We start from the raw sequence: 22103 nt of genomic DNA, 5'->3' as shown, positions 1-22103 counted from the left end.
GCACATCAGATTTATGTTTCATATATTGGTTGGTACTGATCTGCTTATTAGAAAATACCAGGGGCCCATTGCACAAACTCGTGCACCTTGAAAGGAACTGTGGGCCACGGCCACGAGGCTGCCGTAGGCACTGGGGTGGGTCTCAGCCCATCCTCTGTCATTTTATTTTATAGTTACATATTATGTGAAATATATGGTGTCTCATATTTTATATAACTAGAGGCCTGGTGCATGAAATTCTAAAACTGGGGGCGGGCCCTCGGCCCAGCCTGCACACTCTCACAGTCTGGAACCCCTCAGGGATCGGGCCTAAGCCGGCAGGCGGACATCCCTCTCACACTCTGGGATCCCTCGTTCCTTACCGCCCGCCTGATCACTGCTCCTTACTGCTCGGCTCCCTGCCACTGCTGCTGCGCTCACCACCTGTGAGCCCAGCTTCTGGCCTGAGCAGCGCTCCCTCTGTGACCACGAGGGGGCAGCTCCTGCATTGAGCGTCTGCCCTCTGGTGGTCAGTGCACATCATAGCGACTGGTCTGGTTGTTCCACCATACCGGTCACTTAGGCTTTTATTATATAGATAGAAGATTACATATAAATTATGTATTATATAGTTTATATCTTAATATAAACTATATATCTTAATATAAGCATTTATATAAACATGTGGATAAAAGTATAATTTTATGGTTATAATAGTAGCTAGCATACTTTGAGCTCTCATTGTGTGCCAAGCATTAGTGTGAACATATTGCTGTGAACACTGTAAACCTCTCAAACCCCCCCCCCCCCCCACACACACACGCACATGTGTTCGGGTGCTGACATTCCCACTTGCCAGACAAACTCCGGCTTTGAGAGTTGATGTGACAAGTTTCAGGTCAAAGAGGGCTCTGACACAGTCTGTCCCTGCACAGTAAACACCGTGTTACTTCTTGGCCAGACTTTGCAGGGGACAAGCACGGGGAACCGGAGGACGATGCCTTTGTGATTGTTGGTTTAGAACTAGCCAGTATAATGAAAATTCTTCCTCAAACCCTGCGCTCCCACTTGCTGTTGAACTTTGTGATGTTTCTGAGCATGAAGCTCACAGATGTGCCTGTATATTCCCCTAACATTTATCAGTGGCCATAACGCTACCTTTGCCCACTGGGTACTATTTTGCATTTAGCCAGTGGCCACCCTGGCTATTTAAAATGCCTGACTGTTCATAAGGATCTACTGGGCAGCGCCGAGAATCCTGCGTGGCCAGGCTTTCTGTGGCAGAGCGCAGTGTGAGGATGGCGGTCCCTAAAGGATCTTTTCTAGGGCACAGAGCTTACCCACATGTCTTCGTAGTTTTTCAGAGTGAGTGGAGGCTTTGTCCTGTTTCACCGAATCTTTAAGAAGCATTTACTGTCATTTTTCTCATTTAAAATAGGCAGTGTATCTATTGTATTGCCAGTGCATTTATGTTAAGTGACTGTTACCTGCTAATCTCTGAGGAGACAGAACTGAACAAGGCCCAGTTCCTCCTCTGGGGGTGTGAGGCTTGGAAGGGGGAAGACAGCCAAGGAAAGGGAAGTGACTGTGTACACAGGAGCCATGGTTCCAGGGGGAGGGGGGAGGTAGGAGGAAGAGTGAGGCAGGGGGAGAGATGAGGAAGGGGGAGAGGTCAGGCAAGAGGAGGGGCCAGCCCAGAGGAGGGGGTCAGGCAAGGGGAGGGGTGAGGCCTCTGGAAAACTGAGCTGGGAGGGGCAAAGCAGGGAGGGCCCAGCAAGAGAGAAGCCTGGGGTTCTAGTTTACTGTAGAAAGCTGGGAAAACAGTGAAGGACCCTGTTAAGAACCTCTCAGTCCCACAACCAAAATCACTCTTGATGTTTTGCTTGATGCCTGATTTGTCTAATCTCCTTTGGGTGCACATTTAGGGTTTTGTGCTTTTTTGTTTGTTTGTTTATTTGTAAATATCTGCCTAATTTTGAAAATGCTTCTCTTACATATTGGTGACAGAATTTATTTCAGTCCTTTGCACTCAGGGAAGGCTCTGGGAGCCACGCAAGCAGCGTGGCCGTGGGAGCCACACTGAAGCAGTGGCGGGGGCTGCCCCGCAGATCTGCCCAGTCCTCGGTGTCACAGAAGCTCTCTGGTACTGTCAGTGTCTGCAGCCTCTCTTACAGCCCCCACCTCACCTTACGGTTCACCACGTTTTGGACAGAATGAATGTGTCGGGTATTGGGATGAAGCACAATAAGTCTGAGATTCACCTATTAAAGGTATGGTGTTCAGAGTTAAGTGCTGGAAGCTGGTAAGCAAAAGATTCCGGGTCTGAATCTGAATGAGCTACCTGATTTAGCCTCTCTCTCACTCTCCCTCTCTCCCATCTCCTCCCCTTCTTTTTCCTCTCCCCGTAAACTCTTTTCTCTCCCTTTCCTTCTAGCTCCTCTCTTTATTCTCATTCTCCTCTTCCCTTGATTCCAAGTCCTCTTCTTCTATCTCTTCTCTTCCTCATTCTCTATCCCTCCCACCTTCCCCCTTACCTCTCTCTCTCCCTCCTCTCCTCTACCTCCCTTCCTCTTTCTTTCTATTTCCTTCCATTCCCCTCCTTCTCTCTCCCTCCTTAACTTGTTTATATTTGAATAATGGTCCCTGGTTGAGGTCCCATCAGGACACCTCTTACATCTTCCTACCTCCTAACCCCTGTAGCTAGGAGAGGGGCTGGCATGATTGCGGACCAAAGCAATGAAAGTGACCCTTTAGAGCCCCACAGAGGGGCAATTTGATTTTTAAGGGGGACAATTTGAGAATGAGTTATTAACAGTGAATTTTTTGCATTTCTGTTGGTTCTAAGGGCCTCATATACAGTATGTAAATATATATTGTGACATATTCATGCATTTCAGTTCTCTATTATATATTTCAAAACTTTACTATATTTTCATATTCATATCACTTCATATTATTATGTTTTAACAATTCCGTAGTGATTTCTTCCTCAGTACTTCAACTGTCCTTTCGTTCTTTTATTTTACTCCTTCATGGATGCCATGTTCGTTGGAAGCTTGTTTAGACCAAGTGAATGGCCTTTCAGGCTTCCTCCACGTGAATAGAGTTCACTTTTAGAAGAATAGGAATTATATGTCACGGCGGGGGGGGGGGGGCAACAGGATTTAGAGATGCTTGGGTGGGGCGTGGCCCAAGAAAAGGTGGGGAACCACTGCGGTAGAGCCTCCATTCGCAGGTCTCGGTTGTGATAAGCATTAGGGACGCCGAAATAAAATGGGCTGTGAGAGGTACATCATGAAACCACATCTCCGGTTATCCTTTTGCCTGCTGATAGGATCACCAGCAGTAAGCATTGGAGACTGTGGCTGGAGGAGCATCTCATGACGAATTGAGACTTTTTCAGGCCCTGCAGGTGAGCTGCCTACGGAAAGAACGAGGACTGAGTGCAGATCAGTCACCACAGCACTGATGTGACAATTGATTAAAATCCCCTTTCATGACACCTTTCCTCCAGAGGGAAAAGTAAGTTTGTGTTTGTAAATGCCCTGGTGACAAGAATCTCTCTTTCCCTGAAGAAGGAGATCCATGTATAATTTTTTCCCAGGGAACACAGGAGGGGAACGAAAGCAATAAATCAAGTGAGTTTTTATGATCCCTATAAGCAAAAACATACTTCAGTTATGATGGATTGTGTTGGAGAGTAAATTAGATTGCACGGAGGCTGTGTGCTAATGTTGGTATTTACGGTGCTTAAATGTATCGCCTGCCTCCTCTCAATGCGGCTCCTTCCCTGGCTTTCTGCTATGAAGGAAATATCAGAATAATGAGCTGTTTTTCCTCCCTGTCTTCATAGTTTAATATCATGCAACTGTTTATTAATAAGCTCCAAACCCCAAAGGATTTTTCTAATCCTATTCTAATATCAGACTCAATTTAATAAGATTCATTCTTCTCCCTACTGCATATGCCTCATTCATCCATTTATTCAACTAATATTTATTGAGGGCCTCCTATGGTGACAGGCATGGGGCTGGGCGTGGGGAATAAAATGTTGAAACAAGACAGGCTGGGTCTCCGCCTGCAAACGGGGACAGGCCAAGAGGGAAACCAGGAGCAAAGGCCGAGCCAAGAATATGACCAGGCATCGAAGGGCCTATATTGTTTGTCTAACTTAATGATTTTGAGATTTGGGGAGAAATGAAAGTTTAGGATATTTGAAAAAAAAAAAAAGTGGGCATATTTGGAGTGGAAGGCGTGTCTCCTGAGACCACGGAGGGAAAATGTCCTGTAATTTTCTCATTTTGCCAAGCCCGCTTGGCACTGTGGAGATTTTGCGATGGTTTGCTGTGTTCCTTTGAGGCAAACGTGAGTTATTCAGGTTACCAGGAGCAGGCGATTGAATTCCAGATACAGGACAAGATGTCTTGCTGGTGCTGGGGTCAAAGAGGAGGGGGAATCTTGGAGAGGATGAAAGCCCGCAGCCTTCACTTTAGACAAAGGCCTGACCCAGGTTTTCACACTTGAAAGGCTGCAGATTTCAAAGGGGAGTGCGGGAGGAGCCAAGGCAGATGTGCGGGAGGCTTGTGAAGAGGGGGCTTATGTTTGAAGTCAAGTTTTTGAGGACTTGATAGGGTTGGGGGTGGAATGGAAAAATGCAAGTGCGTGCTTTCTCATCACAGCCATTCTTGGTAAGATGATTTTCAGGCAGGAATACAGGCATTGCTTTGTTTTCATTAGTCTTCCCTCTTTCTCAGCCCTGGATGTGCTAAAGAGCCAGCCTCACCCACTTCTCACACCAGCTGAGAACCACCCTTAGACTGGGCTGTTGTCTTTGCTGGCCTGGATTTCTGAAGATCGATCTTTATGACAAGTTATGATGTCCCTGATGACACCTGAAAATACTGAGATCAGTCTTGTACCCTCCCTCCATTCTCCCCTCCCCCACCCCTGTCTATATCTTCTCCTCTCCCCCTGCTTTTCCTCCCTTTTCCCCCTCCCTCCCTCTCTCCCTCCCTCTCTCCCTTCCTCTCCCCCTTCCTCTCTTCCTCCCTCCCTCCTTTTCCTTCCATCCTGAATGTTTCTATTAAGGACAGCAGCAAGGATTTTTGCTTAATTGCTTCACCTCTACATTCTTACCAGTGAACCCCGAACAACTCCTTCAGACTATGCCTGGGAAACCAAGAAAAACAATGACTTTAGTAAGTGAAGTCACATCTTTGCAAAAGCAAACACCACATGCACTACTAATTATCACACCGCCTTCCGTTTTCATACTGTTCCTAGAAGAGTCATAATTTGCCCACTTGGGTCAGTATTTGGCCGGAGGGAGGGCGGAAGAGGTGAAAAATCCTGTGGAGTTAAAGCAAAGGCTCTGATTTTCCCCTGGAAACAGGGTGCCGGTGGGAAATCAGGTGGCTTTACAGGAGGATCCAAGACAAAAGGAGACCAGTAATCCCGATTTCTAAAAAAGAATCCTCACTAAACAGAGGTAGCTGGAAGAATGAATTAAATCTGGAGGCCCTGAAAGGCATCTGGGAAAGATAGCTGCCGCTCATCCGGGGATGCGGATGGAGGGATTTCTATAGAGAAGGTCCCATTCAAATCTCTTTCATATTATTTGATTCTTTTCAATGTTCTGTTTACTCGGCATTTTTTTTTTGTATTTTTAAGAGAAAATGATTGCTTTAAAAGAGAACTATTCCAAATTCCTTTTTGCTTGCAGGGGGAGCGCTGGTGTTTAAATCCAGGCTCTGTGTAAATAGATATATTTTTTGACACATGAGGTTATTCCAACTGAGCATCTCCAGTTTAATGTAGTATGTTTCTTCTTTCTTCCCTCTATTTTGTTGTACTTTGAGAAGCTGAAACAGGGCCTCGGCCATCTGTTTATCTCTTCCAGCCAAATTCGCCATTCAGACAATGCCCGTTTCACAACTTAAGCCCACTTAAGAGATGGCTCTCCCCACTTACAGAGCATTTAGCTGTGATTCCAGGAACAGAAAGTGGATCCTGAGATCCACAATGACTTGATGGGAGAATAAGGACGCTTTGTTATTCAGCAAGTATGAAATTATAACAACTTCACCCTGTGTTTACAGATGAAGGGCATTCTGGCTCCGGAAGGGAGGAAGCCACTCCAAATTTCTGACATAAATGATTGGATGCTGTACTGCCCCACTCTATTTGTTGTCTTGGAAACAAATATAGGACACAGTGTTGAAAGAAATAGGTACTTGGCACCACTTGGACCTAAAATTAAGATTAGCTTTTTTTTTTTTACATATAACAGGAATGGTAAAACATCTCGCTTACTAATTGGGAGTGTGTGTGTGTGGGGGGTGTTTTCCTTCTTCCCTTCTAGGTTCTTTGGAAGGCCTAATAATTAAATTGACACAAGGAAGATTAACAGGAGAAAAATAAATTTAATTTCATATATATGGGAGCTCAGGAAGTGATCGAGGCAGGTAGCTTTTACACCTTCTAGAGTAGACAAAGAAAGAATAAAAGTGTGAAGAATTGACAAGGCAAAGGGTTTGGGTTTGGGGTAGTAAATTGGTGAGGAAATAACAAAGCCTGTTTATCCAGCCTCTTGGCCCCAAATTCCCTATCTCTGGCGATAAGATGCCTTTCCCCCTCCTGGTACTGGGAGGGTGCCTTGCACCTGGGATATTTATTTCCTGCTTTCAGGGGGACATGGGGGGGGGGTCAGAGTGTCCTTATACTGGCTGTTTTTTAAGTACTTTAGTTCAAACTAATCAGTATGCTAACGTGATATATTTTGGGGTGGCCTATTTTGATCCCCCTCTACAGGAATAAAGTTGTTGCTACTATGTACTGAATTTTGGATCTCAAATTCTCTTCTTAGCCACAATTTGGCAAAGAGGATGGTCACCACTTGTTCTGTCGAATGGCGATAATAGCAGCAGATACCTCATAGTATTGAAGTGAGAATGAAGTAGAAGTAAAACTCTCAGTACAATGACTAGCACATTGTGAATGCTCTATCCAGGTTACCCGTTATTTTTGCTTATTATCATACTGTTGGGTGAAGCTCACTGCAGTAACCTTATAAGAACGGCTCTCCTTATAATAATTTAGCTTGACCTTTTGTAAAAACAGCTCTTCAAATTCAATTTCTAAGTTAGCAAGCAACTCAGTGTGCTCTGCTGACTGTTTCATGCTTTGCTTAGGGTGTAAACATAAATCCTCCACATGGTCCTGTTGCCGGGCGATGCAGAATCAGCATCAGTGTTACCCATCATTTGGCTACGAGTAACTTAAAACCACTCCGCTATCCTTAGACAAGAGCATATCTTGGAAAGATTCAGAGCTATTTTCCAGAAACTAAGGGCACAGAGTTCAATCAGAGAACACCAGAGAGACAGTTCAAACAGTTACTCAGGAAGAATTGAAAACTGCAGTTAGTTATACTGGGACCTATCCTTCCATCTTCTGTTCATAGATTCTTTTCCCAGCCTATGGCACATGGGCAGGCATGGCCACCCTGAGCCTTGTCCGGCTTTGCCCATGGACTGAGACAATCAATGTATTCTTTTAAAGTTACTGAAGGAAGAATCTGGTTGGCCCTACTCTTTCCAGAAATCATCCCTAGTACAACCCACTTGTCTAGAGGAGTGGGGTCATAGTGTCTGATACACTTGGGGAAAGAAATTATAGTCAGATCTACTAGAAGGGCTTTTAGAAAATCAGGGATCCACTGTGACCAATTCATTGATAAGTTACCAAATATATTTGCACAAATTATTAGACTGTATTCAACTTGTTCTTCATAATGTCCGAGGACAGAAGCAGAACCAATAGTGTAAGTGGCAAAGGGTCAGATTTCAATTCTCAAGGAAGGAATTTCTAAAAATTTATGATATATATATATATGTGTGTGTGTATATATATTTTATATTAGGTTGATCTCCCTCTCTATAGATAGATATTGTATATCCATATCAAAATGTCTATTTAAAGTGAAGTATCTCTATGTCTGTCTATCTTTATTTATTGAAATACATTTATTTTTAGGCGTTGTCTCGTGATTATGGGGTCTGGCAAGTCTGGAATTTGTAGGGCAGATTGTTAGGCTGGAAACAGACAGAAGTTGATCTTGTAGGTGTTGAGGCTGAAATCTGTGGCCTCCTGGCTGGAATTTTAGGCAGGATTTCTGTGCTACAGACTTGAAGGAGAATTCCTTCTCCAGGAAACTTGGCTTGGCTCTTAAGGCCTTAAGCTCATTCAATGAGGTCCAATGATTGTAGATATTAATCACCTCTACAAAACACCTTCACAGCTAGGCACCATAGCCTAGCCAAGTTGACACGTACAACCAACCATCGTATCATTCCGCACCCTCTCAAAGCATTGGGTCTCTTTGGAGCCACAGTCGGGCAAGAAAACACCTGAGCAGAGGCTGCTTCATTCACCACCTGAAACTTGCTAAGAGGTGGAGTTTCAGTTGAGTCTCCCAGGCCAGACTGCCTCCCACATAGTGAGGGTAACGAGAATAGACAAATCAATGTGAACTCGTTAACATTTAATTTAGGGTTTCTAGTGTGGAGTATGTCAGGAAGAAAAATGACAGACCTATTACTTGTCCAGGTATTTATTTATCCTGTCATTAGCATTTCTCTCTCTCTCTCCCCGCCCACCCCAGACACACACACACACTTCCTACATTTTTTATTATTTCTCTCCTAATATCTTTCATCCTGATCACATGTCTTCTAACAACCACCACTCAAACTCCATTGTAATTCCGCCCCCCCCCCCCCCCACCACACTGAGGCTCTCAGGACTACCTTTACTCTGCTATTGATATCATAGTTTATTTTATTTCCAAGTGTTGTATGCAGTACCATGACATCAGCATGAATAGTGGGCTTCTGTCGCCAGGGCAACCAGAAGCACAGCAGGTACATTCCTTCCTTAGTGGATGTCTCCTTCCCTCTTGGGTGGATTACAACTGTGTCTGAACCATTCCATGTCTGCATTCACAGGATGTAGTCAATGGGATGTAGACACTTGACAGTTTCCTCACCCTTAACTTGTCTGTCTTCATATAGCTTACTGGCCAAGACCTGCTCTTCAGAATCCACTAATTTATTGTCATTCATTTCTGCAAACATAGCACATAATATTTCCAAGCATATTTAAATGCATGATTATACCATTACAAACACTCTGACCTCTAACAGTCTAACATTTTATTTCTTTATTACACATCCCCTGCATTTCCCTCCTCCAGTATGATACTTTCCCTTATGATCAATATGCCCATTAATAATGAGCGTACACCACTGAAGGTATCCGGTTACGTGATCATCTCCCTGGGCTGTTCTTGCATAGGAAAGAAGTTGGAATAGATGGGATATAAATTCTTTAAAACTTTTAAACTGTAGATTTATTCCATATCTATAACCTTCCCATGTGTGTAATTTTAGATATAGTAGATCTGAGGACATCTGGAGCATTCCAAGTGCAAGCATCAGTGCAAAATGCTTACATGTACTTTTCCATACCCTCTCCTTACCTCCATAAAATTACTCAGAATTTGTGAATAATTTCATTACATTTACCTCTGGTTGTATACTTGATGGAGTGGGGCTCCAAGTGCACAATCTAATAAGGACATCCATTCCTATATTTTATACTCAGTCAGATAGAATACATAGAATTTTCGGAAGTCCCTATGTGTATGTGTTTGACTAAGACACGCCCAGATTTCACCCTTGATCAGTCATATCCAAAGTTGACATTGTATTTGAATCTCTCTCTCTCTCTCTCTCTCTCTCTCTCTCTCTCTCTCTCTCTCTCTCACACACACACACACACACACACATCCCTGAGCCCAAGACATGGAGAATCTAAGTCCACAGTTCTGGAGTAAACCCCAATATCTATAATTTAAAATATTTTTTAAATATTTATATTGATTTTTAGAGAGGAAGGGAGAGTGAGAGAGATAGAAACATCAATGATGAGTGAGACTCATTGAGCGGCTGCCTCCTGCATGCCCCCTTACCTGGGATCAAACTGGCATGTGCCCTTGACCGGAATCAAACCGGGGACCCTTCAGTCTGCAGGCCGACGCCCTATCCACTGAGCCAAACCAGCCAGGGCTAAAATATTTTTAAAGCACCTGACCCATGTGATCCTTATAGATGCCCAGACACGTTCTCCTTGTTCTGGGGTTGTGGTTTCAATGCTGCTAACAGGTACTGCTTGACTTGGGTATTCTGTGCCCCACGCTGGCTTTCACTGTAGCCGTAGACTGTTTCACAGCCTCCAATGCACTCATCCCTTGTGTGCTTTCGTCTTAGTTACTTCAACAGGCCCTTAACCTGCTCAGAAACTTGTCAGCAGCTCCAGGAGCAAACTCTTAGCCTTCCACGGGGCTTTCAGGAACCTCCAGGCCTGCATCTCTCTTCATCTTTGGGAGATGATAGAATGTGGCTCTGAGACCTGGCTTTGAATTCTTGTCCCTCCTGTGAAGACCTACTAAGTTCCAGGCAGTGCCATCTGATGTCATGCCTATGAGATGGATGTCCCTGTTTTGCAGATGAGAAAACTGAAGCTTAGTGAGTTGAAGTCATTTACTTGATGACTTAAACAATACTTGGGATTTAGATTTTACTAGTAGCTCAGGCCTGTCTCCAAAATCCAGGATTTCTCCAGGGTAAAATGCTGCCTGCCTGTGTCAGCAGAAGGGTTTCTAATCCAGATCATGTGAAAGTGTGCTAGGAATGAGATAGAGTCCTCTTTTCTTATCACTTTAATGTTAAGAAATACAACCTAGACATAGCAGTTGAGAGGTCAAGTGCAAAGCACTAATTAAAAAGCAGTCCAATTTCTGAGACTGAAAAACCTCAGCTGTTGTTGAAAATGTAGACATCAAGAGGGGAAAAAGCATTTATTCAAATACAGTGCTGCTAAACTAGATGCTACCGGGAAGTGGGCCTACACACACCATGGTTATTCAGCACTTTTGGGATATTGTCAGTACAAGGTTGCGGAACGGATGCCATTTCAATACGCTATTCTAAAAATGTAAATAGAACATATGATTTGAGACAGCAGGGACTCATGTCAGAATTTAGATTCTCAGGATAGCCAACCGGAAAGGGCAGGTAAGTTTCCAGAAATAGATGAGCGTTTGGCCAGAAATGGCTGTGGGTGCACTGCGCCAAGCATTGGCCTTTGCCCAGGTGCCCGCCATCACGTCAAGGATACAAGCTGAAGCTGGCCATATGGTTCTTGGAGTCTCTCTGCTCATTCCGCCCTCCACTCCGATTTGGGCTTCTCTTTATCTGCAGGAGAAGGTAATTGCTTTAGACTTAACAGGCCGATCTTGCCCCTTGACTCACCATCATGCTGCATTATGAAATGAGGCATCAGCAGTGGTCTCCTGGTGGAGCTGGGTGGGGGAGGGAGTGGTGCCTGAGCTATCAACATGGCACAGTTTAAATGTCAGGCTCTGCAATTTACAAGTGATCTGAGATTCATGGGAAATGTGATGGAAAAGTCATTCTCTACCCCCCTCTCCCTCGTGGTATAAAATTGAGTATGTCATAAATTCCGTGCATTGCTAAGTTCATGGTGCTTCTGTAAGAAGACATTAAAAATAGAACTTAAATCTTCAGTTTGAGCCTAGAGAGCATCCAGGCCAAAAATGTACACACAGACATTAAGCTGCCTTTTAATCTAGTTTTTCTCACCTGGAGTAGGTGGGCGGGGGGCGGTGCTCTGCTATTTAGGGGCAAACACCTTCTCAAAGACAACCTGTGTCTGATATACTAGTACTTCGTTTTGTTAATAGCAAGAGTATTGAATAGAGGTGAAAAATCTGAGAAGACAAGTCATGCCTGGATCAGAACTTAAAGTTCCATTGAAAAGAAAGTAGAAATAACTCACTATAGTGTTACCTATAGTTAGTGTTACCTGTGTGATGGAGATAGCTCACAGCTTAATGTTAAGAACAACATTTGAGCTAGTTTGAGGAAATACATTGGGTGAGACATATTTTCCTTTTCATCAGAAAGAAGTTTGCTTTTCCCTGAAGCCACAGTCTCAGCCTTTCTAGAGAAATCTTTCTCCATTGAAGGGCTTGTCTACAAGGTGGCAGGGGAGGGGCTGCTCAGGGCAGAATCCATTACAGGCAATTGAAGCAAGTGCTGATATTTGCTTAGGAAATAAAAATAAATAAATAAAAAGCTCATTACCTAGAGCAACATGACTGCTTCAGGACTAAGAAATTGACAATGTTTAATTGCACCAGTTGCTGAAAACATACATCCAAAGCTTTCAGGACACTTAACACAGAGATATGTGCATTTATTATCCTGTCAGTTGGGGAAAACTCATGAAGGAAATGCCAGTACTTGAGCAGTGTCCCTCTTTGGTGAATAGGTCTATTGGATTAATTTGATGGGGAAAACATAGTCTTTCTATCAGTAGTGCCAAGATTTCTTCAATTTACTTGCATTTCCATAATTTGCTTTAATTACTTGCAATCTTTCTGATTTTAGGCTGTTCACAACTTTTTTCTCCCTTAACTGTTTCATCGAGGAAACCATGTTCTATGTGGATTTGAGGCTGTGGTCCTGATGGGTTGGCTTTCCTTTTGGGTCTGAGCTTGTACACGGCTCCCTGGTGGTCTCGCACAGCCTCGCAGGCGGGTTAGGGAGGGGTTGTTCCAGCAGCCTGCAGCCCTATGGTCCCCAGCAGGGCAGAAATAGTTTGTGTCTTGCTTTTCTCCTTATCTCCAGTCCCAATCCCGGCCACAAAGTAGGCGCTCAACATATTGATCAAGAAAGAAGGAAGGAAAGAGGGAGGGTGAGAAAAATTATCTGACCAGCTTGAAGAAACTGGAGGCCTGCCATTCCCTTGGCATGCAGTGTTATTTACAACTAGAGGTCCAGCGCACGAAATTCGTACACGGGTACAGTCCCTAGGCCTGGCCTGTGATCAGGGCATCTTCCCTGGCTGCCGGCAGCTGGCCCTGCCCCCTGCCGCACCCACCCCCGGTTCCCCATTTACCATTGGGCTATCAGAGCCTGCAGGCCAGGGGGAGGGACTGAGAGGTTGGCCATTCCCGCCTGCTCGCCGGCCCCATCCCCCAATGCCAGTCGCCCTCTGTGAGGTGACCTGCAGAGCAGGGGCGTTAGCCTGGTGCCACCTACATCTGCCTGCGATCCACCCCTCGTTCCCTGTTCCCCATCAGGTGATCAGAGCCTGCCCTATCGGGGCTGTGGGCTGGGGCAGCTCCTGAGTTGAGTGTCTTCCTCCTGGTGGTCATAGCATCTGGTCATTCTGCCATTTGGTTGATTTGCATATTACCCTTTTATTATATAGGATTATTATATAGGATAGCCAAGATCTGGAACAGCCCAAATGACTATCAGTAGATGAGTGGATAAAAAAGCTGTGGTACATTCACATAGTGGAATACTGCTCAGCCATAAAAAGAAGGAAATCTTACCTTTTTCGACAGCATGAATAGACCTGGAGATTATTATGCTAAGTGAAATGAGCCAGTTGGAGAAACACAAATACCATATGATCTCACTTACATGTGGAATCTAATGAACAAAATAAACTGACAAAATAGAAACAGAGGCATGGATACATGGAACAGACTGACAACTGTCAGGGTGGGGGGGGGGTGTATAAAAGAAGGTGAAGGGATTAGCCAAAAAACATATATATTTATATCACACTAGAGGCCCAGTGCATAATATTCATGCACTGGGGGAGGGGGTCCCTCAGCCCTCCCTGAACCCTCTCAAACCCCTTGCTCCTTCCCACCCGCCTGCTTGCTGCTCCTTACCCTTTGGCTCACTGCTCCTTAGCTCTGCTGCAAAGGCAGGAGAGGCTCCCACCACCACCGCTGTGCTCACCAGCCATGAGCTCGGCTTCTGGCTGAGCAGCACTCCTCCTGTGGGAGCGCAGTGACCACCGAGGGGCAGCTCCTCCGTTGAGCATCTGCCTCTTGGTGGTCAGTGTGCATCATAGCGACTGGTCATTTTGTTCGTTTCTCTGTAATGGTTGCTTAGGCTTTTATTATATAGACTAGAGGCCCGGTACACAAAAATTTGTGCACTTGGGGGGAAGAGGGGGGGTCCCTCAGCCTGGCCTGTGCCCTCTCGCAGTCTGGGACCCCTCGGGAGATAACACCCTGCTGGCTTAGGCCTGCTCCCAGGTGGCAGAGGGCAGGCCCAATCCCTAGGTGCAGCCCCTGGTCGGGCTCAGAGCAGGGCCGATCGGGGAGTTAGGGCACCATCCCCTGTCATGCACAGAGCAGGGCGGATCGGGAGGTTGCGATGCCACCCTCAGTCATGCTCAGGGTAGGGCCGATTGGGGGGTTGGGGCACCGCCCCCTGTCACACTCAAGGCAGAGTCGATGGGGAGGTTGCGGCGCCACCCCCTGTCACGCACAGAGCAGGGCCAATCCAGGGGTTGGGGTGCTGACCCCTGTCACGCACAGAGCAGGGCCCATCAGGGGGTTGAGGAGCTCCCCCCTGTCACACACAGAGCAGGGCGGATCAGGGGGTTGGGGCGCCACACCCTGTCACACACAGAGCTGCAGGGCGATCAGAGGTTGGGGAGCTCCCCAGAATCAGGCACAGAGCATGGCTGATCAGGAGGTTGGGGCGCCTTCCCCTGTCAGGAACAGAGCAGGGCGGATAGGGAGGTTGTGGCCCCGCCCCCTGTCACACACAGAGCCGCAGGGCGATCAGGGAGTTGGGGCACTGCCCCCTGTCACGCTGATCCCGGTGCCGGGAGGCCTCTTGGCTCCGCTGATCCTGGTGCTGGGAGGCATATTACCCTTTTACTATATAGGGTAGAGGCCTGGTGCATGGTTGGGGCTGGCTGGTTTGCCCTGAAGGGTGTCCTGGATCAGGGTGGGGGTCCCCACTGGGGTGCCTGGCCAGCCTGGGTGAGGGGATGATGGCTGTTTGCAGCTGGTCACACACCATTCAGGGTGGGGGTCCCCACTGGGGTGCCTGGCCAGCCTGGGTGAGGGGATGATGGCTGTTTGCAGCTGGTCACACACCATTCAGGGTGGGGGTCCCCACTGGGCTGCTTGGCCAGACTGGGTGAGGGGATGATGGCTGTTTGCAGCTGGTCACACACCCTTCAGGGTGGGGGTCCCCACTGGGGTGCCTGGCCAGTCTGGGTGACGGGCTGAGGGCTGTTTTCAGGCTGGCGGGTGACGGAAGCTCCCAACCGCTCCTTTTTTCTTTTTTTTTTTTTTTAATTCTGGGCCAGCTTTAGCTCTGAGGCTCCAGCTCTTAGGCCTCTGCTGCTGAAAGTAGGTATCTGGTATGTTTCCGTTCGAAACAATGTATAACTCCTGCTCTGACTCCAGCTCTGAGATCCCAGCTCGCTGAAAGTAGGTTTCTGGGGTTTTGTTTACCTTCTATATTCGTTACAATGTTTTTTAAGCTGCAGGCTCAGGGGCCTGCAGGGGCAGGCGGAGAAAGTTGGAGTCCTCCGTCACTGAAGCAAGCAAGCCTCATGTTAGTTTCAAGCTGCCTGGCTGCCAGTTGCCATCTTGGCTGACAGTTAATTTGCATATCTCCCTGATTAGCCAATGGGAAGGGTAGCGGTCATATGCCAATTACCATGTTTCTCTTTTATTAGATTAGACTAGAGGCCCGGTGCACAAAAATTTGTGCACTCGGCGGGGAGGGGGGTCCCTCAGCCCTGCCTGTGCCCTCTTGCAGTCTGGGACCCCTCGGGAGATGACACCCTGCTGGCTTAGGCCTGCTCCCAGGTGGCAGAGGGCAGGCCTAATCCCTAGGTGCAGCCCCTGGTCAGGCTCAGAGCAGGGCCGATCGGGGAGTTGGGGCGCCGCCCCCTGTCATGCACAGAGCAGGGCGGATTGGGAGGTTGCTTTGCCACCCTCGGTCACGCTCAGGATAGGGCCGATTGGGGGGTTGGGGCACCGCCCCCTGTCACACTCAAGGCAGGGTCGATGGGGAGGTTGCGGCGCCACCCCCTGTCACGCACAGAGCAGGGTCAATCAGGGGTTTGGGGAGCTCCCCCCTGTCACTCACAGAGCAGGGTCGATCAGGGTGTTGGGGAGCTCCCCCCTGTCACTCACAGAGTAGGGTCGATAGGGGAGTTGGGGCACTGCCCCCTGTCACACACAGAGCAGGGCCAATGAGGGGTTGGGGTGCCACCCTCTATCACCCACAGAGCAGGGCCGATCAGGGGGTTGGGGCGCCACCACTCTCACACTCAGGGCAGGGCCAATGGGGAGGTTATGGCTCCACCCCATCACACACAGAGCGGGACCCATGGGGTGGGGGCGTTGGGGCGCTGCACCTTGTCACACACAGAGCCGCAGGGCGATTGGGGAGCTCCCCCCTATCAGGCACAGAGCAGGGCTGATCAGGGGGTTGGGGCGCCTTCCCCTGTCAGGAACAGAGCAGGGCCAATAGGGAGGTTGTGGCCCCGCCACCTGTCACACACAGAGCCGCAGAGCGATCAGGGGGTTTGGGCGCTGCCCCCTGTCACACTGATCCCGGTGCTGGGAGGCCTCGCGGCTCTGCTGATCCCGGTGCTGGGACGCATATTACCCTTTTACTATATAGGATAGAGGCCTGGTGCATGGGTGGGGGCTGGCTGGTTTGCCCTGAAGGGTGTCCTGGATCAGGGTGGGGGTCCCCACTGGGGCGCCTGGCCAGCCTGGATGAGGGGATGTTGGCTGTTTGCAACTGGTCACACCCCCTTCAGGGTGGGGGTCCCCACTGGGGTGCCTGGCCAGTGTGGGTGAGGGGCTGAGGGCTGTTTTCAGGCTGGCGGGTGACTGAAGCTCCCAACTGCTCCTTTTTTTCTTTTTCTTTTTTTATTCTGGGCCAGCTTTAGCCTGGCTCCAGCTCTGAGGCCTCAGATGCTGAAAGCAAGTATCTGGTTTGTTTCAGTTCTATAATCGGAACTCTGTATCAACTCCAGCTCTGAGATCCCAGCTCACTGAAAGCTGGTTTCTGGGGTTTTGTTTAGCTTCTATATTTGTTACAATGATTCAAACTGCAGGCTAGAGGCCAGCAAGGCAGGCGGGGAACGTTGCAGTCCTCCCTCACTGAAGCAAGCAAGCCTCAGGTTCAGTTTAAGCTGCCTGGCTGGCGGCCGCCATCTTGGCTGGCAGTTAATTTGCATATCTCGCTGATTAGCCAATGAGAAGGGTAGCGGAGGTACGGCTAATTACCATGTTTCTCTTTTATTAGATTAGATAGACACAGACAACAGTGTGGTGATAGAGGGAAAGGAGGGTGGGGGCAGGTGAAGGTGGGCAAAGGGGGTGGGGAATGAGCAAGGAAAGAGACTTTGCTTGGGGTGATGGGAGCACAGTGCAGCATGCAGATGATGTTTTATTGAGCTGTACACTTGAAACCTGTATGGCTTTGCAGCCAATGTCACCCCAATAAATTCAATAAAAAAATGAACAATTGTTTTGGGAATCTTTGTTCATGAGGAACTTCATAATTGTCTCTCTGGTGAATTTCAAAGTCATATAAATCCCCCTAAAACTTGGCTATTTTAGAAATTTGTAGAAAATTTCAGTGCAATAATACTATGGTTATAATTCAATGTTAGTAATTAAATATAAGCAAATCTTCATAATTCAAATTCAATGGAAGGGATTTTTAAAAAAATCTTACTGGATTGTCATAGAAAACCTTCCTTCTGTTAAAAAATGTGATTGAGCAGTTATAGTATTAGAACTTTGCATAACTAAACTTTTCAGAAACAGACCTAATGTGGAAAGAGGTGTTGATATTACTGGAGAATGTTGAGTAAATATTTCACTCTGGTTTCTTCAAAGTATCCAAATCCATCAGGCAAATGACTTCAAAATGACAGGGCAATGGAGTGAAAAGTTGAAAATTCCACTAGAAGCATGTATCATCATATATACTTCAGAGTTCCCACCCACTCTTTGCAAACACAGCTTATATATAGGTTATCAAACTCAGGCATGTAGGAAGATAAGCAGAGCCAAGATTTCATGGTTTTTAGGACATAATCAAACACCACACTGTAATAAAGTCTGATCAAAAGTCACCCTCAGTTTTATAGATCAGCTCTGTTCAGATAAATCAGTACAGAACAGCCCAAATCAACACGAAGAAGCAGATGGTTGGGGAGGCAAATTCATGGACATGTTTCGCCATAAACACAATTTCGCCTTTTTGTGAGGCGTTATAATTCAGGTCAGTTCATTTTTGCAACCCAGTTTTCCTAAGATGTTTGCTTCTAGGTAATAAAATTATATATGTAGTAATAAATCATATTATAGTTATAATGTATAATTATAAATTAATACAGGGAGATCTACAGTTGTTCCTGTGGAAAGTAATACAGTAATCACAAAGTAATAATATAGGAATAAACTGTTTTGCATACTCACAGTATTGCTCCTACTTTTGCCCCATCCTGTATGATTAATATATTTATCTGTAATTATAAATATAAATAGTATATGTTATAGTTACAATTATGTATGATTTATATATAATTTATAAATCTAAAACTATTAATATATAAATGTATTTTATATACTATATATAAAGTTCGATTACCTGGAAACAACTTATACATAATTATATATATTACATATATATTTGTATTTGTACTAATTTATTTTCAGTTTTTTATCTAACAGTGGCATAGAAGTTAACTTATTTCCTTTAATACTCAGAATTTAGCACAATATCTAATTAAGTTATTTGTCAGATTTTCATCTTGTTCTTTGATTTTGATTACCTAGTATTTTCTATATCTTTGTCATTAAATTGGAAAAGCTCTTTGATTTTTGCGTGTGCTGAAGGAAAATGTACCTTGCCATGTAAGGGGCAGGAAGAAATTTTTATGAAATCCATTTTAATTAAATAAAAATAAATTAATGCTTTTTAAATAAATTACCCAAACAGGTCCTCTTTAGTTCACAGTGCAAAGTTGAAATACTTAGACATCTTTGTTACTCTCATGTGTAAGTCTAGCATATTTATGAATGCTTCTCAGTAACATTTTGTGATTGCCATAATGAGTCAGCAGCTATGTCTAGATTCTTTTTTTAAATGAATACAAATCTAATATTTTAAAAATATCTTTATTGATTTTTAGATAGATAGGAAAGGAAAGGGAGAGAGAGAGAAACATTGATGTGAGAGAAACATCCATTGGCTGCCTTCTGTGCTCCCCCCACTGAGGACTAAGCCTGAAACGCGGGCATGTGTCCTGACCAGGAATTGAACCAACAACCTTTTGGTGCTCAGGACAACACCCAATCAACTGAGCCACACAGGTCAGGGCTAGATTATTTCTTTACTCATATTCTTAATTCTCAGAAGGATACTCTGAGAACTCAAGGATAATTGAGTTATAAGTAAGCCCTGGCCCCTTTATATTACTGACAGCACTAGATTCCAAGGCTGAGATGAACCACTCAAAACATGTTTATTCAAGGAAAATTGATGCTGAGGAGCTGATGGAACGCACACTAATATCCGGGTATTGTAGGAAAAGCCTTCCTTCGCCTTTGGACCAGTTCAATCTAGTTTAGCAAATAATTTCAGAACTGAAAAACCGGGAAGTTAGTTACTGCTGTTATTATTGTTATTGTTGTTGTTTTCTTTTCAAGCGTATGCTAATAGGACAAGGAAAAAGAAATACTGGTTTCAGCTGCTTAGCCCAAAATGCTTTTATCATGTTCAACTGGCTAATGCAGTTCTTACATATTTGCTTTAAAATATAATATACTTCAGTTTGGGAACTAAAATGTTTAAAAATACCAAGTCTAAAATATGTTAAAAGTTGTTATAGTTGAACCTATAAGCTTTCTAGAACCCTATCCTATGTAATTAAACCTTAATATGCAAATCGACTGAACGGCAGAATGACTGGTCGCTATGACGTGCCCTGACCACCAGGGGCAGACGCTCAACGCAGGAGCTGCTCCCTGATGGTCAGTGCACTCCCACATGGGGAGCACTGCTCAGCCAGAAGCCGGGCTCATGGCTAGCTAGCTCAGCAGTGGTGGCGGGAGCCTCTCTCACCTCTGCAGCGGTGAGGACCCCTCGGGGGATGTCCACGGGGAGTGGGCCTAAGCTGGCAGGTGGACATCCCTCACAAGGTCCTGGACTGCCAGAGGGTTCAGGCTGGGCTGAGCAGACCTCCGCCCCTGCCAGTGCACAAATGTCGTGCACCAGGCCTCTAGTTTTATTATAAACATGTATGCATTTCAATCTCTTATATCACTCATTCTTCCCCATTAATTATTTAAAAATAGCTAGAATGATTTGAAATAGAACTATAAAATATACATTATTTCTAAATTTGTCAGAGCTCTTTCCATTGCAAGTGATAGAAACTCAATTCAGCTGGGTTCAGCAGAATAGAAATTGGAACTAGGGCTTAAGGTGTTACATTATGGAAAACTGGCTTCAGGCACAGCTGTATCCAGGAACTGGATCCACATAGTCAGGGCTGGCTCTCTTGGTCTCAGTGTCCCTCCTCTCTCCATCCTCCCTCCGGCTGTCCCTCCCTCCCTCTTTTCATTTCCTGCGCAGTTGCAGACTCCCTGTGCCTGTGGAGCATGCTTAGCCATGATGATTGAGCAATCCCTACCTATAAAGTTAAACTCCCCCTGTCGCTCAGCAGATAGGACTGAAAATGCCCAGGTGTCATCATGGTCCATCCCTGAATCAACCGAGGTTTACTCCGGTCGGTTGGGTCTGCATCATGCATCAATTCCTGCCGGAGCCTGGTGTCCCCACCCTAACCACCTCTAGCATGTACCCCAGAACAGAGGGGGTTCCATTACCAGAGAAGGTGAAGGAAGCTGAGGCAGCAATAACAAAGAGGGCTATGCACTCAATATTCCCATTTACCCGATGCGGAGAATGTGATGGACCTGCACAAAGTCACTCAGATTACAAGCATTGAGGTGAAATTAATTAAAATGTCAGTTTAAAATGAATGCTTTCCATGTTAATACAGATGTATGTGCTTTGACTGTCTTTGAGAAATAAGATCACCAAACTTTCAATCAGTTTTCTGAGAAGGTGAAAAATAGTAGTTAAAATTTTCTTTCATTCATCAATTTAATGAATACATATTGAGTATTCTCCCTGTGCTGTCTCAGACTCTGGAGATAGAGCAGAGAACAAAATGGACAAAAGTTTGTGTCCTCATGGGTCTTATGTACTTGTACACTGTGAGAATAATTTACTGCTTAGGAAATATCTATGCCTTCTAGTGATAGAATGTACCTTGCTATTCCTGAGGTGTGAAAACTACATAATATGATTTGTACCATAGAACAAAGATGCAATTCACACACACACACACACACACACACACACACACACACACACACACTTATTGTTCAATCCAGTCCACTCAACATAGAGTTGAGTATTATGGTCTTGAGGTCATTCTTCTCTCCTTAAGATGATTCAATCATAGTCTCTGAAAAAATTTAGGGAACTTCTAACCTGTGCCTCTGTTTCTAGGACAGGAATTAACTGAAACTATTTCATCAAAGCATGCACAATAGTAACCACTGTGTATTCTGTATATGCAATTCTTCAGGCACTGTGTAGACCATCCTGTTACTTTTCATGACAACCCAACAAGGTAGGTACCATTCTTACTCCCATTCACAGATGATGAAACGAAGGCCTATGTTATGTGTCTCAGGACTCTTAACCTGAGAAGTCTTTAGAATTCTTCTAGAATCTGGAAGTAAGAACGATTTTCTTCCTTGCCTTACTGACTCAAAGGCACAGAGTTGGTATAGAAAGGCAAGTAGATGGACAAGGTCATGTCGGGTTCCTCACAGTGAAGAAAGCTGGACAGATGAGGTCACCTATAGAGTTCTCGGAAAAGGTTTGAAAAGAAAAACCACCAGGCCAAACCGAGGAGGGGAAATAACTAAGAAGCAATGAGTGGGCCTTGTAGCTCTGGCCTGAGGTTAGAATGTGGACACTGATGGGCAGGCCTCTTACCCAGAAGCCAACTGAAGAAGATTGATAAGGATGCTGGAATCCAGAGTAGCATCCTCCTTGGAGAGTGACAGCCAATATCTAGCCTGCCAGAGAGTGCAG

The 22103-nt window shown here is 45.6% G+C and overlaps 1 protein-coding gene across 4 annotated transcripts in view; it reads left to right on the top strand.

Moving 5' to 3' along the window:
- RBFOX1 (RNA binding fox-1 homolog 1) overlaps nucleotides 1–22103 on the top strand; it is a 2058026-nt gene that overhangs the window by 628778 nt on the left and 1407145 nt on the right. The gene's annotated exons all lie outside the window — the stretch shown is intronic.

This window comes from Myotis myotis, unplaced genomic scaffold (genome assembly GCF_014108235.1).
Source record: "Myotis myotis isolate mMyoMyo1 unplaced genomic scaffold, mMyoMyo1.p scaffold_m19_p_5, whole genome shotgun sequence".
Lineage (NCBI taxonomy): Eukaryota > Metazoa > Chordata > Mammalia > Chiroptera > Vespertilionidae > Myotis > Myotis myotis.
Note: the sequence above shows the minus strand (reverse complement) of the source record. Positions and strands in the feature narration are given on the sequence as shown.